This window comes from Anabrus simplex, chromosome 5, assembly GCF_040414725.1.
Source record: "Anabrus simplex isolate iqAnaSimp1 chromosome 5, ASM4041472v1, whole genome shotgun sequence".
Classification (NCBI taxonomy): domain Eukaryota; kingdom Metazoa; phylum Arthropoda; class Insecta; order Orthoptera; family Tettigoniidae; genus Anabrus; species Anabrus simplex.
In genome coordinates, this window is record NC_090269.1 from 420,708,026 (window position 1) to 420,720,922 (window position 12,897).

The 12,897-nt window shown below is 36.1% G+C and overlaps 1 protein-coding gene across 10 annotated transcripts in view; it reads right to left on the minus strand.

Annotated features, from left to right (window-relative positions):
* hts (adducin 1-like protein hts) overlaps positions 1-12,897 on the minus strand; it is a 506,583-nt gene that overhangs the window by 93,108 nt on the left and 400,578 nt on the right. The window lies entirely within an intron of this gene.

Below are 12,897 nucleotides of genomic sequence, written 5' to 3' on the forward strand. Positions count from 1 at the left end.
CGTGAACTTCCAATCATTAACCTAATAAACAAGTATTTTAACTCCTGAATCAATTATTTTAAGTCAGCGCTGGCTTATTTCTAATCTAAGTTTGCATATCACAACATTCTGGGTTGAGTATTCCTGAAATGAATTCACATTTTGTTTCATCTTCCTATCAAAACTTAAGTCTGGTCGTTTATGTACACAAATATATCAATCTTCTGACCATAGTCAAAGTTCAGTATTTCAATAAATAATTCTATCACTTGCGGTGTTAACTATTCACCATCATCAAAAATGCTACCATTACATTATTCATATTATCGTGGGAATGATCTGAATTTCAATAAAAGTGTCCTGAATCCTAATATCAGTGATCTGAATTATATTAAAAATTATCTGAGTTCGTTGGTGCTGAATAAAGTGAAGAAAATGAGAAATCGAATGACGTACTAAGTTTCTTGGTCCGATTGCCATTTAAAATACGGCTCCTAGCTTAATATTAGCTCTTATAGTATTTCAAATTAATAACATCGATGATATCCTACGTAAATTACATATTATTTCCCTACTCTAGCTAGATAATTTCTTATGTAACGTATTCCAGCTCAATATGCACACAGCCAATTAGCATTTATCATATATATATATCTGCAAGTGCCTTCATTACGATATCTCAATACTATATTATCATACTGGTTACATACTAGTTTCATCTTCCATGCAATCAACATTCATTCAGAATACGACATAATCAAGCATAAATGTACCCATCACCAATTGTTACTACTGTCAAACCACTCTCAAACTTCATCTAAATATATATAATTTTACTATCCATACCTTGCTATAGTTCTTCCCTGGGGCATATTTCCTTTCCGTAGTTGCTTTACTTGTGCCCTTATATCGCACATTATTTATATCATATACGTCTCATTTCTTATTAATCTGCGCAATATTTCACTTAAAACACCATATACACTTCCATTATTTCATCTATAACCTTCATTTCAACCTATATTTAACTTATTCAACACCTACAATTAACGCATTTAACCTCCAATATTCATTAAATATGAGACGTGACATTCTTTTAGCGCAGAATTCATTTCTTACAACACGATTTATCGTACAATTCAACACATAACCCCAAATACGGTATCTACTCTTCCAATATAATCATTCAGCAAAGAGTATGGCAACTTAAATTAAACAATTCAAGACATGCGTCCCTCTATGACGTAATCTGGGTTCGGATGGTACTATATCATTCGTGGATCCTTTTAGCTAACCGGGATTCTTAGCAAATATCTGTTACATTATGTCACTTTTAAAATCGTATTCTCACTCCTCTGGTTAAGATAATATAGTAAATACATAACCATTATATCACGAGATATCGTCTTAAGTTCACACTGACTTAATATATGTTAATATCATCTTAAATATTTCACACTGCACTTCCTTATATTAATTGCACACTTAATTCACGCTTAGGCTATTCAGTTCTATTGCATATACTGGTAATATTCTACATAAGAAATTATACTACTTATTACTATTACTTAGCTCGCCATTCAATATCTCGGGCCTTAGTTGCTCTTCTTCAACTGCTCCACGGTCTAGTCACAGGCCATGGATCGAGAATTGGACGGGTCCTTCATCTCTGGTAGCTCGGGTTGAGTGACCTCCTCATCTCGGGTCGGGTGGTTTTAACTGCCAGGACGACATCTCTCTCCAGGTTGGTCTATGCTGATTTAGCAAGCCATCATTTCCTCAGGAATACTGTAGATAATATACATCAATTCTGAAACATATGTATTCATCATGGTTCTGTGAAGTCTTAGTATTTATCGTTGATAACTGTATATATATTTGGTAGCCTTCCTCTGCAGAAACATTTTCTTATTCCTTGAGGCCAGTAGAAGATTATTTCCTTCGTCTAATCGTATATTCAAAGTTAGCTTATTTTCCTTTGTGAAGTATAATTTTTCAATGATCGCCTATTTATTTACGATATCGTTGCTATTACTTTCTCCTGTTGTAATTCAATCTCCAGCTCTTGCATCTCGGTCAACCTTTTGCTTCAAGACGATTAGCGTATAAGTATCCGGACGAACTTTTCCAAATTTCTTTGGTTTATATCCTCCTTACTGTATTTCAGGGTTTAGCACTTCCGTTTCCTTCAATATTACCGTCGTCTCTACTTAATATTCTCGTTAGAAACTATAAATCTTGCTTAATTCTTGAGAGCTATGTTCAGCACGTCTTGTCGTTACGAAGTCAATTTTAAAAGTAAGTTTTTATAATAATCCGTTCGATCCTTCTTTTTTTTTTTTTTTTTTTTTTAAACAATTCAGTCGATTCTACTCTGTTGTACCTTGCCTTCATAGTGGTAGGTTTAAATGTCATGGCCTTCTAACATACATAAATATCGATACTCTGCTACATATTCCTTTGCATTGGCTGGTCTCTACCTTCCGTAGGCGCCATTTTGGAATACGTCCAGTAAATGCATCGGGTACAATACTGTACATTTCAATCAGTACTAGTTTCGACGCCTCTCTGCGTCGTCATCAGTTGATAGAAGTTTGTAGAAAAATTGACAATTATGTAAGTTCATCACCGTCAAATTGATCACAATTTAAAACCATATTAACAACATGAAACTGCGTTAAAAATATACTGTCTCTAATTTTGTATTTTCTACAAGTCCAAGACATGCGAGTCTTATGCCATAAACTGATAAAAACATATGCAAACCGGTTTGCTCACTTATGATTTAAAGTGGATTTAAAAGAATCAACAAATTAGAATAGTCTTAAAAGCACAATGTGCTTAATTTATCACACTTCTTAGAACTTGACGTAGTATCATAGTAGAAATAATTCAATAAAAACTACAGTGTCCCTTTAAAGGAGCAATCCTAATCAGGTGGAAATGAGCAATGACTCCTTTGAGATGTTATCAAGGACGTTTCCAGTTCAATGCGGACCTGTAATAATAAGAATGTAATCAACTATCACTTCAATGAAGAGGCAAGATATAAAATTGCGTCATAATATAATCGTTTTTACGTGACTCACCTCAAAAGGTCGCTGTCCATGCGAAGCGCAATGAAGCACAGCAAGCAGTATTGTGATAAAAATCAAGTGTCCAAGGTTGGTTGGGATTGAAGAGGGTAAGTAGGGGAAAGTGGGAGGAGCAACTGAGGAATGGCAATTCGCTGGAGCTCTGGAAGGCGTGGTCGTTAGAAGCAACTAGCAAAGCTATTACGCATAACATGAAACACCGAACTATTGACCGGGACATGAACGTTTTTAAAAAACGCAATAAGGAAATCAAATAGAATATTTGATTTTTCAGAAATCTCATTTAAATTGGATTAAAATATTGTACTATACCCTTCTGGACACCCCCTATATGCCCCTCTGACCAGAGCATGGGTGATGATGAGCTCCTTCCAATATCTGCCACAGCTATCTGGAAAAGAAACCTAATATTCACCAAGAACTTACCATCACGATGACTCTCTTCTCAGGCGCAGCCGTCCATCAATTCCTCGGGCAGGGCTGATGAATAGGGGTGTCCCAAACTAAACTACGGGTCAAGCTAACTACTAAATAATTGTAAATCCCCAGACTGATTGAAACTGAATGAAACAAATTTTATTGCTCAAGCAAGCAACTGAAAAATTAAGTTAAATTAAATAAAGACTGTGTAAAGATGACATTAATTAAGAAGTTAAATTAATTGATTAGTAAAATTCCAGTAACAAAGTGTCATAATAATTATCTGTAGTTATCAAATAATTGAGTTACATCATATACAAAATTTTAAAATAAACAACTAGAATCTCTTCGCTGCATTCCAGACAGCACGTAGGTCTAACTGAACACTGTCACTTATTATACCATAATGTGCTAGATGGAGTAGGAATTGGCAATAATTGAATTGTTGAAGTAATGCATTGACTAATGCACTGTCATAACACAGTCTAATCTGTGATTCACCTAGACGTGCAACCTAAATCTCGTTTAACACCATGAACACACACACACATCGTCAATTTGACGATGTTACATTGTCACGTAGACTTACACTGTTGAATATAATTATTCAATAAATTGAAATCATCAGTTAGTGGCTGCTTTAAAATTTTATATAAAAATAAGTTATTGAAGATAATTTATCAGCCATGATTACATCACATATTTTTTTCACTGTGAAGTTATCGGACCAATCTCAAAAATTAAATACAACTGAGCCTCCATTCTAAATGAGACTTACAAGCACCTGCCGCGGGTTGTGTAAACATACAGACCTGTTTACTTTTCTTTACATCACATCCACATACCGTTCTAATTTTTACATTGTAGAACGAATTTGTGGCGTACACCAATTGTAACACTAGAATACATTACTTGTTGACCTGACCTTGATGTGCTAAAATTAATGTGACATGTAATACTCTGGATTCTTGCGTTGTTGAGCAAAGGTATTAAGATACTGCAGTCATCTAGTCGACCAAGACCAACGTGTTTTCCATAGAACCTAATCCTACCGCTTAATAACTAACTATAAACAAATTAATATTTACAGAAGTTAAGATTATACAAGCAATGTAGAAATCCACAAATTGGGGTAAGTGAGAAAATAAAACTAATCAGCTACACTCTACTATCTACAGAACATGAAGTTCACGATCTTCCAAATTAATTTAAAGTAGCATGAAATTTAAGATTTAAATATTAAGATTTAAAGTGACGCGAGTTTCTACTCAAATATACGACATTTAGCATCCATGGGATTGTCCCTGATTATTACACGTAAGCGAGTCTGTCCAGCGAAAATACATGTTTATCGAAATTAATTAATTAAATAATTCTTTAATTAGAGTTCCCCTGATCAATCACACCTAAGTATAAATTTTAATAGACTGAAATTCACAACTATAATATTTAATGTTGAAATTATTCATCACGTTTACATGTCATTATTGGCAATCACCTTGAATTTGCGAAGCATTTACTATTTCACCATGAATCCTCAAATGTCGCAACGTTTCCTAAAATAACGTTATGTTAATCTGCATTGTCCCCTCGCTAAATGAATAATTCTTACATGGGTCCTTTCATATTCACTTGATCCCTCTAGGCCCCTGTTCAGTATTTATTATTATTCTCATACATCATCGTAGAATCACTCTTATCATTTGAGTCGCCAACATTATTCACTCAATTCACAAATATCTGTCCTTCACTTCAATGACAGGGTTCATTTCACACATCTCAGGAATAAAATGCTCATAATATTCACATGAGCTTCACTAGCGTACACTTTGGACCTGTCCGTCTTCTATCACAGCATTTCACAAGTTGACAATGCCTGATAAATATTATAACTATCATATCTGGACATGTGATTGCCTTCACAATGACGTGTTTTAATCTAAAACAAAAATCTACCTGTAATGCCTTGCTTTACCTTAGTTAAGCACTGAATTCCCGATTATTATTATTATTATTATTATTATTATTATTATTATTTCAATAATCTGAACTCGGCATTGAATTTCGAATATTCGAATGATCAGTATTATCATTACGCGTGGATACCTGTTTATAATCTGGGCTAGACAGACACTGACATGAAACTATCCGACGTTTACATCCTAAATTTGTTATTATTACTACATGCATCAACAATAGGAAGTTACCTCATCACTGAACAAGATTAAATATGACGCTTTAACATTCAAATTTGGTCTCGAAAAAGTATTCACCTGTGCCAAGAGTTTGTATGAAAAATTCATACTCATACAGTAGTAATTATTATTATTATTATCAAACTGAGTTACCACAGTCAGATTCCGATCGACAACCTGACTGTTTTAATCTCTAGTATCCACGTGATTATTATTATTATTATTATTATTATTATTATTAGATTTTCGCATCACCGTTAATTTTGTTCTTAAGTCTTCAGTACATGAACTTCTATTTACAAAACATTATATAATGACCATATCGGACAACGCATTGATCTGTAGCCTACATTAATTTACATAGTAAATTTTGCATCTTATTACCTTGTGTATGATGGCTGCAACTGCATCTCTAGGATACAGACATTCCAATTTTAGCACTCCATGATGATGATATATGTGACGCACAAGAAAACACACATTAACACATTTGTCACCCGCATTTCACAATCTTGAGTTTCTTGATGTCTTCTATCTAACTTATAAACTAATACAATTTACAATTAATATTGTCTGATTGTGGATCGTCGTTTGCATAATGAAGTGACCTGACTCCACTATCGATGTGTTTCTTCTATGGGCGCTGGTAATTACAGTAGTAAGATCCCCGTGGTACTTTGATCGTGTGTAAACAAGTCGCAGAGCGTGTCCAATGACCTTGGTCAGGGGAGCTGAAATGTTTGTCTTAGTTACCTGGCTTCCGGGAATATTTCTACCTGCTACTGGATTCTAAATTCCATCCTGACAAGTTCTGCCGTTGCATTGTCTTTACTGCAGATGACATTGAAAGTACATAGCCTGTAACTGCAGTCGAAAATAATATTATTATTATTATTATTATTGTCACTTTGTGAATGGCAAGAAATCGAACTAGATTTGCGTAACTACACACAGACTGTGATTGTGAAATATGGCAAAGTTCATGGGATAAGATACTCGACTCTGGAAAAATATATTTACATCTCGCGGTCAAGTGAGAGTTTCTCGTGTCATTAACAAAATGTTGAATTCATGAACCGATCCAGACAACATTTCAGACAGCTGAATAGAAAGCCGAGTAATGTATCTCACCTACGGATGTGCAGGAAAGTTTATGCTGTTCATGGCAAAGTTTATACTAGTCTGTGTTACGACTGACACTCACCTCTCCTTTCAGTAAATAGCTCTTACTTATAAATCGTGTACCGCGACCGAGCTTCAGATCTCTCTCACCTGAGCATATTAAGACACAATGCTCGCGGACCGTACACCGAAAGCTCACTGGAAACCGAGTGAAGACTGAATGCGGTAGACTGAAGACTGTCGACTGTTAGACTGACTCCTTGGCGGCTATGGCTTCTACTTTTGTAACTTCTCATGCCCCGCCCTCACAAAATCCAGAGTAGGGGTAGCGGAAGGATATGAAATACACCATGGAATCTTCCTTTTTGAATATCAATCACTGAATTTACCACTGGTTTGCCCTGATTTATTCCATTAATTAATGCGATTCGCCCTATGACGACGATTCTGTAAAACGATCACAGGGTTTTATTAGATGTTAACAGCGACACCCACGTTACTTAGCTCGGCATAGACACACGGTTTTTACAAGTCATTAATCTCATATTTGGTCCATATTGACGACAGTGATTACATAGAATTAAAAAAAAAAATTTGTTTAATGTCAACCTAGTCAATACTTACAACATGTTTCGCCCTTCTTAACGGGCATCATCAGCACTATGAACTTTAAAAATAATAGTTACATTTAAAATTATATGTAGACACACAGTTTGTCGGTTTTCGCGCCTTCACTTTCGGATGAGTCCACTTCCTTTGGATATAAGACGTAGTTACTCGTATTGAAATAATTTGGCACCAATTAATCAAGAAAAATATCGGGAAATTTCTCAATTATATGTTAAAGATGCGAGCACACTTAATCTTCATTAACACTGTCTAAGATCACAAAATTGACTGATTTTCAGTATTGCTTCAACTGGGCGGTTACCTCGTGCAATTTTCTGATTGGCTGAATTTTGCCTTAAGCAGTAAAAATGTCTTCCTTACCAGGGTCATTCCAAGTTGGTGAGGGGTGACAGGTATCATTCTGTCCATCTTCCACACACCTCTCTCTCTAACATTTAAGGAGTGGCCCTTCTTTGTTCGTCCAGCTTCCTTTCTAACTAGAAAGTAGCACGCAAAATATCCCAGGCAGGTCATTAGTGCCAAATTGGAGACTTTTATGACCTCTTGTTGTTGGCTGTACGTGCCTTAACACAAGTCCTAAGGATATGAGCTGACGCCAAGAGTGTCTGGGCTGTAACAAAGACTAGATGCGATGTTCTACAGATCTGCAGGACATATTCCCCGTATGATATTAATAAATTTAATAAAATCATAGCTTGAGCAGTTGCATTATGGGTGCAGTACCAGGTATACATAGCAACCCTCCGTGACATCCAGCAAACTTCCTTTTTGTAAGTTCTCCAAGATCTCAATGCCCTGTTCTATAGATGTGAATTTATGCTTTAAATCGTGCATATGCTGGCCTACTGCAGGAAACCTGTTATATTTTATGGCATTAGTATGTTCTGTACATCTAATTTTAAAGTTTCGTCCTGTTTGATCTAGATATATGCACCCACAGTCGTTACATTTAAATCTATACACACCCGATTTGGAATATCGGTTCGATCTATTGACAGGCTGAATTATGCAGTACAACTGTATTATTATTATCGGTACAAAACGAAACCCTGACATTGTGCTTCTTGAAAATATTCGTAAACTTATATATATCCTTATTATAAGTAAATATACAATAAATATGTAGGTTGATGGACCACCTGGTCAATACTAAATATTAAATATTTATTTACATAAGTCTAGTACATGTTTTGAGAATCTTAATACATTCCCTTCATCAGCTAGTCAAATTAAAATTAAAATTCCTATACACAAAAAGACCTAAAAGGGGGGCCCCCCATTAAGAAATCCAAAACTGTTGCCAATACAATTTGACATTTTTAAAATCGAAGAGTGGATGGGATTTAATTCCATCCAGTCGAATACAATAAAACACAATAGAATAAAGTCAGTATGAATTAAAATATTGAGCACTATGTTATTATGGCGTTAGGTCACTGTGTACTTGATGATCCGATGATATTCTTGTAAAATTCAATTGGAGTTAGGAATAAGATAAAATAGTGCAGAAACTTGTTGTCATGCCGAAACCATCCGTTAAAGGGTGTGTTATGCAGCCAAGTGATATGAGCTTAAAATGATCCGTAAGAGGGAAAAGTAAAATAGAAACTATAATTAGAAGACATAAACAAAATGAGAATACAACGCGTAAAATTATTAAAAGTTACCAATATAATGATACAAGAAGTACGTGAGGCTGTCATGTAACTATTAAGGGTATATGAAAGCGGCTGAAGTTGTTCGGCGAATGATTGTGTAGTTGCAGTGGAAGGCGCGATGACCAGACGGAGGAGGGGAGAGAGTACTGCCCCTGTGTTCTAACGTCATACTTCCTCTCTTATGCGCTTTTCTTCCTTCTCTTTTGCTCTCTTCATAGCATATTGGGTCACCAATTTAAACAACTGGTTATCCTCTGCCATGTGCTCGTTAAGGCAATTTTCATTATCAAATTTTTGTAAAATGTAAATTTCTAATTTCTCAAGGGTATTCATTTGTTTACCTTTGTTTAGCGAGTGTAATAGAACCATGTCCCGTTCAATGTTAGTGAAGTGATTGTTTTCATGCATTCACATGCTCTTTATACCGTACCGACACACTCCTTCTCGACTGTCCTACATACTTTTTTTCGCAGTAAATATTGTGAACGCCTTTTGATTAGGTTTGTCTTTGAGCATAATGGTTTGTAAACGGTACCTAAACTTGTTGATGATATGTTCAATAAAGCATTCACTAAAACCATCAGCCTTAGCCATTGAACGGATTATGTTAAGTTCTATATTCAAATTAACCTTTGTCAAAGGGGATCCTAAAAGCCCATTCTACTGAACTATTTGTATGTAGAGTTTTTTGATTCTGGGAACGTTGCCCTTGATAACATCTCAAAGGACTTATTGCTCATTTCCACCTCATTAGGATTGCTCCTTTAAAGGGACACTGTAGTTTTTATTGAATTATTTCTACTACGATACTACGTGAAGTTTTAAGAAGTGCGATAAATTAAGCACATGTGCTTTAAGACTACTCTTTTTTAATTTGTTGTTCTTTTAAATCCACTTTAAATCATTAAGTGAGTAAACAAGTTTGCATGAGTTTTTATCAGTTTACGGCACAAGACTCGCAAGTCTTGGACTTGTAGAAAATATGAAATTAAAGTCAGTATATTTTTAACAGTTTCATGTTGTTAATATTATGGTTTTAAATTGTGATCAATTTGACGTTGTTAAAACTTATATGATTGTCAATTTTTCTATAAACTTCTATCAGCTGTACTGATTGAAATATATGTTGTAATTAAATCTACCCAACAATTTTTATGTATTGAATAAGGTGGACCCAAATTATAAGAACAGTTGTAATTACACATTCACAAGTCATAAAACACGTAACGATATAAGAAAAACCATTTTAGGGCTACCAAATCTCCTCGTTTATTTCGACTCGCACACAAATTGACACTGTGTCAGAGAACACATGAAAATATTTGTTACATATCCCCAATTATCAGATTCTCTATCAGTTGCTTACCTAGTCTTTCCTTAAATGATTTCAAAGAAGCTGGAAATTGATAAAGTTCACTTCCTAAATTATTCCAATCCCTAATTCCTCTTCCTAAAACTAATATTGCCCCAATTTTTCCTTCCCCCACCCCAAATTTTCATTTTTACAACTTGTTTAACGTCGCGCTGATACAGACTGTTCTGATTGTGACCAAGGGATGGGAAAGGCCTAGGAGTGGGAAGGAATTGGCCGTGGCCTGGTGTGAAAATGGGAAACCACACAAAACCATCTTCAGGGCTACCGACAGTAGAGCTCGAACCCACAATTTCCCGGATGCAAGCTCACAGCTGTGCGCCCCTAACTCCACGGCCAACTCGCCCGGTTCAATTTTTTCTCAAGTTCAAAATTTTTCTTCATAAATCTTTTCTACATATGAAAACTCCATTAGGCATTTTTTTTTTTAAATTTCGTTAGGGCCATCTATGGCCCACGGTGCTTGTATTTTAGCTGTTTCTTGATGTCATCGTCGTCGTTTGCCACAATTGGTGTTCTTAGTGGTTTGGCAGCTGTTTTCTTGTTGGTACCTCGAGCTTTCCTGATGGCCCAGTAGTCCTTCATTTTCTGGCTAAATTCAATCTTAGGTTCCTCAGACCATTTCCTGTCTCACCTTTAGGTCTGTGGGTAAATTCTGTGAGGGATGTCACAAAGGATTTAGTTTTAAGAGTTGTAGTCGAAAGGGGGGTAGCAAACTTTCGGAAGTTGCAAGGGCGGCAGTCTGGATGATTGATATGGCCTTGTAATAATACTCAACATGGCTTAGCTGTGTTGATACTACCACACGGCTGAAAGCAACAGGAAACTACAGCCGTAACTAACACCCGAGGACATGCAGCTCTCTCTGTATGAATGATGTACTGATGATGGCTTCCGGAGGTAAACTAGTCCCCCATTCGGATGTCCGGGTGGGGACTATACGAGAGGGGGTGATCATCAGGAAGATGAATACTGACATTCTGCGAGTCGGAGCGTGGAATGTTAGAAGTTTGAATTGTTGTGGTAGATTAGAGAATCTGAAAAGGGAGATGGATAGACTAAAGTTAGATGTAGTTGGTATAAGTGAAGTACGTTGGCAGGAAGAACAGGATTCCTGGTCAGGCGACTACCGAATTATCAACACAAATTCAAACAGAGGAAATGCAGGAGTTGGTTTAATAATGAATAAGAAAATAGGGCAGCGGGTAAGCTACTATGACCAGCATAGTGAAAGAATTATTGTCGTCAAGATAGACACCAAAACAATGCCCACCACAATAGTGCAGGTCTATATGCCCACTAGCTCAGCAGATGAGGAAATCGAAAGAACATATGAAGAGATTACAATGCTAAAAAGAGAAAGATCACCTATTCAATACAATAATATTGTTGCACAAATTAATGTAGCAACATATTTAATATGTTATGGGACCAGTTTCGATACTGTGTTGACTTCTTGCCATTTCATGTCGGCTGATGATGACATGGACATATGTCGAAACTGGTCCCATAATATTAAATATGTTGCTACATTAATTCGTGCAACAATATTATTGTATTGAATAGGTGGAACATCTTTCTCTTTTTAGCATTGTGATTATTAGTTTAATACGGATCAGTGATGAAGTTTTTAACTTTAAATCATATGAAGAGAAAGAAGATTTAATACAATATGTAAAAGGTGATGAGAATCTAATTGTGATGGGAGACTGGAATGCAGTGCTAGGCCAAGGAAGAGAAGGTAATACAGTAAGAGAATTCGAATTGGGACAAAGGAACGAAAGAGGAAGTCGGCTGGTTGAATTGTGCACTGATCATAATTTAGTTCTTGCCAATACTTGGTTCAAACACCACAAACGACGGCTTTATACATGGACGAGACCTGGAGACACTGGAAGGTATCAAATAGACTTCATTATGATTAGGCAGAGATTCAGGAACCAGGTGTTGGATTGCAAAACTTTCCCAGTAACAGACGTGGACTCTGACCACAACTTGTTGGTCATGAAATGCCATCTGAAGCTGAAGAAATTGAAGAAAGGAAAGAATGCAAAAATATGGGATCTAGACAAGTTGAAAGAAAAGAGTGTGAGGGATTGTTTCAAGGAACATGTTGCAAAAGGACTAAATGAAAAGGCTGAAGGAAACACAATAGAGGAAGAGCGGATAGTCATAAAAATTAAGTCAGCAGGGCTGCTGAGGAAATGTTAGGAAGGAAGAAAAGATCAACTAAGAATCAGTGGATAACTCAGGAGATACTAGACCTGATTGATGAATGACGAAAATACAAGAATGCTAGAAATGAAGAGGGCAGAAAAGAATACAGGCGATTAAAGAATGAAGCGGATAAAAAGTGCAAGGTAGCTAAGGAAAACTGGCCGAAGGAGAAGTGCAAGGATGTCGAAGCTTGTATGGTCCTAGGAAAG